This window comes from Myotis yumanensis, unplaced genomic scaffold, assembly GCF_028538775.1.
Source record: "Myotis yumanensis isolate MYYU_CA2020_CCGP unplaced genomic scaffold, mMyoYum1.0.hap1 SCAF_2, whole genome shotgun sequence".
In the NCBI taxonomy this organism is placed as follows: Eukaryota; Metazoa; Chordata; class Mammalia; order Chiroptera; family Vespertilionidae; genus Myotis; species Myotis yumanensis.
The window spans coordinates 67,808,463-67,815,198 of record NW_027223753.1 but is presented as its reverse complement, the minus strand read 5'-3'; positions in this window follow the sequence as shown (position 1 = coordinate 67,815,198).

The following is a 6,736-nucleotide window of genomic DNA, read 5'->3' as shown; positions in this document are numbered from 1 at the left end:
ATTTAAAGTTATTATTGAAAGGTACTTGTTTGTAGCCATTTCTTTTGTGTGTGTGTGTGTGGCTGTTTTCTTTCTGAGCTTGATATTTCTTCTTTTACACCAGTCCCTTTAGCATTTCTTGCATGGCTGGCTTGGTGGTGATAAACTCCCTTAGCCCTTTTTTGTCTGTGAAGCTTCTTATTTCCCCTTCAATTTTGAATGATAGCCTTGCTGGATAGAGTATTCTTGGATTCAGTCCTTTGCTTTGCATCACTTTGTAGATTTCCGTCCATTCTTTTCTGGCCTGATGTGTTTCTGTTGAGAAATCATTTGATAATCTAATGGGAGATCCCTTGTATGTTACTTTCCGCCTCTCTCTTGCAGCCTGTAAGATTCTCTCTTTATCCTGAACATTTGCCATGGTAATTATGATGTGTCTTGGTGTGGGTCTTTTCGGGTTCACCTTGTTTGGGACTCTCTGGGCTTGTGTGATTTTTTCTTCCCCACCTCAGGGAAGTTTTCTGATATTATTTCTTCGAATAGGTTTTCTAATCCATGTTCATCTTTCTGTTGTTCTGGCACCCCTATTATTCGTATGTTGCTTCGTTTCATGTTGTCCCAAAGTTCCCTTAGGCTCTCCTCCTGTCTTTTAATTTTTTTCTCCATTTGCAGTACAGTTTGAGTGTGTTTTGCTTCCTTGTCTTCTAATTCACTGATTCGGTCCTCCGCTTCTCCCAGTCTACTGTTGATACTTTCAATGGTGTTTTTTATTGCAGCTATGTCGCTCTTCATTTCTTCTTGGGACTTACTTAAGTTGTTGATTTTTTCATCTGTTTCTTCTAGCTTCTTGCATACGTAGTTGAGTTTTTCATCTGTTTCTTCTTGCTTCTTGAACATCCGGTGCATGTACTCTAGGAACCTTATTCTGAATTCTTTTTCCGTCATGTTGCATATCTCTGTCTCACTTAGCTGCTTTTCTGGCGAGTCCTCCTTTTCTTTCCTTTGGGGGTTTCTTTGTCTACCCATGTTTGATCTCACTGACATTACTAGTTGTTGAATCGTTCAATGGCTGGACCCTGGGTGGCAGTGGCTGCTCCCTGGGTGGCAGTGGCTCCTCGGTCTGTGGTTGCTCCTTGGGCGGTTGTGGTAGCAGCGGCTCCTCTGTTGATAGCAGGGCCTCTGATGGGTGCTGTTCACAGTTGTGGTGGCTCTTCTGGCTGGTGGAGGGAGGCTTCAGACGCAGCAACTGTTCCCCAGGCAGAGCGTGTGGTGATCAGGAGGCCGCTGTTGCTTGAATCTTTCCGTGGAGGGGTGCAGGTCTCCCCTTGGCTCTTGCAGTCGCGCTGTTTGCGAATCGTTGCCTCCGGGTTAGTAGCCGCCGGGTTAGTAGCCGATCTCTGGATGCCGGTAAACGCTGCCTGAGATGGCGCGGCCTCGCTGCTGCGCTGGCGCCCAGAGGGAGGTTTCAGCCTCAATCTCTAACCATCCGCATTTTTTAGGAGTTTTCTGTCTTTCCTGGCTGCAGACTGTCTCTCAGCTGAACCTCCCCAGCTTGATCGGGCTGATTGTTACCCGTTTCAGCTGCTCGCCCCTATCTGGTCCGGGACAAAGCACCAACACGTCCGTCTAAGCCTCCGCCATTTTCTCCTTGTTACATATCAACAATTTAAATGCACCTAAAGCTCTGACCAAGCAAGTCCACATACAGGAATCTATCTTATGGATATATTTGCTCTAGAGAAAGATGACATATGTACTAGGATGTTCCAGGATGTTAGTTGCAGTGTTATTGAAACCGCAAACTGTTGAAACAACTCTAAAGTCATCTGTCAGGAACTAGTAATGTAAACCATGGGATATATGTATAGAACAATACTCCACTGTCACTAAAATAAAGAGGGGAAATACTATTTTTACTAATATGAGTAAATTTCTAAAATTTATCATGAAGTGAAAAAAAAGATGTAGAAACTATATCATTTAAATTATCACAAGGAAAAAATAATAATAATTTGTCCCAGTTCCAAACTGCTATTTTCATGAAGTTTTGCCTACTTATTTGCTCATCAGAATAAAATACTTTTTTTGGTCTCTGAAAATCTATCAAAAGCCCAGCTTCTGTCCAAACCACCAGGACCAATACAACTGCTCTTTCTGATGGGGAAAATGAAACATTTTGGGGGACTAGCAATCTGAATCTGTGCCAGTAACCTAATGAACATTCTTGTTAGCCTATAGTCTAGAGAAGGCTAGACTAATTATCTGGTCCTGCAAGACCTGTTTACCCAAGTACTATTCCCATTTTAGAAAGGCCATAAACCATGAACAATACACAACCCCCAGACGCCAGGCCAGGCCTTTAGATGTGGTCTCATGGCCCCCCCACAATACACAGGGCTTTTTGCAAAGCCCATGAAAGGCCCGGAAATCCCATCCCATATTTGGGGGACAAAGAAACAAAAGAGTATAAAGGGAAAGTTTCTTCCATATTGGCTTGCTCAGGATTTGGAGAGAAACAGTCTCCCCTGAATCACATGTGAAACTTTTGGAAATAAATGGGTTTTTTCTGTACCTCCGGTACTCCTGCGTATTTTTCAGTCACCTGGTAAATTCTGTAACAATTCCAAGCCACCTTTCCTATCTGACCTACCTTAATATAAAAGACATAAATATACCCAATTATGTCCCAATGGGAGAGAGAGTTCTGGTTGTAGTCAGTGCTTATTAACTACTTGTCTGACCACTAAGTACCTGTTGATTTGCAATAGTGAGAAAAAAGATTTTCTTTTTTAAAATGGAAAATATTTCATTATATATGTGTACTTTTATGTTGAAACAATAACATTCATTGAAAATAAATTCATAATGCACACAAAATTATAAAAATAACTAATTATTTTAGTGGCCGAGAAATACTGTTAATTTTAGTGTACATGTTGTAGGGTTTTATCTACACCTTATTAATTTATAAGTTTTTTAATAAATAGACTTCTACTCTACATACCACTAATTAAATGATTCTTACAGACAGTTCCAAGTCTAGGTGCACGCAATACGTAACTTTAGCTTATCTGGAAAGTAGTTCAGAGGATTTACAAGAATTTCAGGTCACAAAGTTCATGAAAACATTCAGTTGTTTCTGGAGCTCTTTTTGCTTCCCTGACATAAACACAGACTTTATTGGTCAGAAGAACAAGCAGCTGATTTCTTAGCATTAGTTTGCTTTCAAAGTAGCCCTGCTCTTGCTTTCATTTTCACCTTTATTAATAGAAAGTTAAGTAACAATTTTTGTCCTGAAATTGACACCAGACACTTGCATTCACAGAAGGTGAGGGTGAACTTTAGACCTTATCCTCTGCAAAATATTAATCCGTATTAGAGAAGGCAAGAGGAGAGACAGGCAGACTTGGTAAGTTTTCCCCCAACTTCCCCCAGGTGAGAGTTGTATATTGCCCCCAATTGTATTGATGTACTGGTCATTTTCACATCTGAGACTGTTACTGGAAGCTTGGGAAAGAATCTGAATTTTAGATCAGATTTTAAATTGTCTAGTAGCCTTTTGATTAGTATAAGAACTTTTACTATAGTATTTCACTTTTGAAAGCATAACCTACAAACAAAAAAGTTCTAAGCTCAAACATATGCAGTGGATGAAACACACAAAATGAACACATCCCTGTGATTTTTATCTTGTTTTTTAATAAAGGAGCACTCCCACCTGGCCGGTGTGGCTCAGTATTTGAGTGTAGACTCTTGAACCAGGAGATCACGGTTTGATTTCCGGTCAGTGCACATGCCTGGGCTTCGGGCTCAATCAGTAAAGGTCATGCAGGAGGCAGCCGATTGATGATTCTCTCTCATCACTGATGTTTCTCTCCCTTTCCCTTCCTCTCTCTGAAATTAAAAAACAAACAAAACAAAACAACAACAACAAAAAAACACCATAAAAAAAGGAGCACTCCCAAATCCCAGAAACTTTCTTGGGCTCTTTTTATGCAATAATCACTCCATCCTGATCCAAGATGCTCACTATTATTATTTTTCTCATCAAAGACTAAGTTTGCTTATTTGCCAACTTTATATAAATGGAATAAAATAACATGTATTTTCTAGTGTGCAATTTATTTTATTCACCATTATGACTGTCAGATCTATGTTGTGTTTAGGTGTAGTTTGATTATGTTTATTACTATTACATATTCCACTATCCAATATCACAAAGTTTATTTAGCTATTTTAGGTGGACATTTAGTCATATTCAGTTTGGAGCTTTTATCCATATTGCTACTATGTTCATTCTCTTCAAGTTTTTATGCACATGTATCCACATTTCTTCTGGACCTATACTTAGTTTGAAATGGCAGGTCGTATGGAACTTCAGTTTAACTTAAGTATGTTTCCAAATAGTTTTCCTGAGAGTGCTTCAAAACATCTTGACATTTACAATGGTTTCTAAAAGAGAAACAGCTTTTCTAGAGTCTTAATCTGAAATAATTTGTGTATATTTGATTCCACAACTTTATAGTGGCAGATAACCAATACAGTTTATATTTGTTTGGAAATGAAGACACCATGACAACCAGCAGAATAATGTGTGGAATGCTTGGCTGTAAACAGAAATGTCTGATTCACCAGACTCTGCATAATATCCCAAGAAACAAGAGGTATAGAAGGACTGGAGAGGAGAGAAGAGAAGGACAAGATAGGTGGAAACGAACAGAGAATGCTGATTCTGCCAAATTTTGGTGAAATGTACTGGACATATAATCTTAAGAAAAATTAGCATCACATTCAAAATAAGAGCTCCTCTCAGTTTCAAGACTTGAAGTCTGTTGGGGCTGACCAGCAGACGCTGAGCAATGGATGAATAATTACTCTGACTCATGTTTCTGTGAAAGAGAGGGCTAAGGGACTGATTGGCTTGAGAAACTAAACAGCCCCATTCTCCTGCCTCCTTAGGCTTTTACTGTAGCAACAGCTTGAACTAAAATTAACTAGACACTATCAGCAGGGTAAGCATCCTTGAGAAGACACATGCGTCTGCAGTGTCCTTTAAGCAAGGACGTCCAAAGACTAAACATAAAGATTCCAGTAAAACACTCAGGGGCTCAGACTTGTTCAGAAAAGTCAAGGCAGGAGTTGCCACCTTTGGCAAGTTTTCCATAGAGGCCCTGACCTTCGGAGATTCCTCCTTACAAACTTTCCAACCAAGTCCTGTCCTTCCCCACCGAAGTCCACCTTCACACTTGGTCATATTCTACTATTTAGGAAGGGTAATTCCTGGGTAGCTCTCCATTCATTGACCTAACTCAGCTGTTCAAATTTGGACTGGAGAACCTCAAGTTTTATGGAATAAGCCCATCTACATACAGAACTCAAGACATTCGGGGAGGAGTCTGGATCAAGGAATGCAAAGATGAGTACACTTTCTGGAGTGAACCTTTTTCTGAGATTGTGCTACTTCTCATAAGTCTTTTCCTTCAGCACATGCTCGTTTTGAAGACATTGGAGGTATAAAAAGGATAAGTACAACCTATGTAAATTAGTAGCTTTTGCCAGCAGAGCCACAGTTTAAAAATTCTGTAGCTTAGCTCAGCCGGCTTGACTCGGTGGTTGAGCTTTGACCTATGAGCCAGGAGGTATCAGTTTGATTCCATGGTCAGGGCGTATGCCAGGGTTGAAGGCTCCACCCTCAGTGTTCAGCATGTAGTGTGCAGGAGGCAGCTGATTAATGATTCTCCCTCATCGTTGATGTTTCTTTCTCTTCCTTTCCCTTCCTCTCTGAAATCAATAAAAATATATTTTTTAAATTATTTAGCTTAAAATGAATTATCCTTGAAAAGTTTTGGGCACATTTATTAAAAGGCATTTCCAGCAGTAGAATTTAATAGTCATTGCCTACATATTTATCATTATCTCAAACCAGATGTCACAGGCATTGGAGGGAAGCCAATCTGTTCTTTTAATTTCACAAATTGGAACTTGGACTCAAGATTGAAGATACTGCACTCAACACAAATTTTGAACTGAAACTGCTTTAAGTTTGTGCTTCTCTGGAAAGACTGGTATATCAGCAGTTTTATGGTCTTCTACCAAGCTCTGTGTACAACGTGTTAAAATGAGACTCTTCCTGTCTGAGAATTCCTATCAGTCCCTAAAACTAGTATACTTGATGCCAAGAAAACATACTTTCTAAAACAATTGCAGATAAATTAGGAGAACATGCAAAAATTTCATTTCAGTTAAATCTAGTCTCATTAACCTTCATCAGTTTTGGAAATCATTTTAATAGTTCTTCCTTCACCAATATTACATGTTGTGACTTACAGTTTTAGAATATGTTTTTAAAGATTTTTTTTCTTGAAACCATGTACCACTATGGAAAGAAAGACTCCTAATATATTTTTCTTCAACAATTATAGTAGTAATAATACATTAAAAATAATATAAATTAGTTAAAAACATTAAAAATGATGAATAATAACAATGATAAAATAGTGACTTAAAGGTCAAAAGAACTAACTAGTCTTATATTCTTCATCACCTCTCATCCCGCATCATCAATCAATCTCTGTGTCAGTAGTATAGGTTCACTATACTTAACCCAGCTTACGCTCAACTCTAGAAATTGCCAAGTTAAGTTAAAGGTCTTTTAATATCTTTTGATATTATTGCATATACTTTTAGAGCTATGACAGAATTTTTGGCTCCAAATATTATATTACTCCATATAATAAGATGAGCTTATAGCAACCTA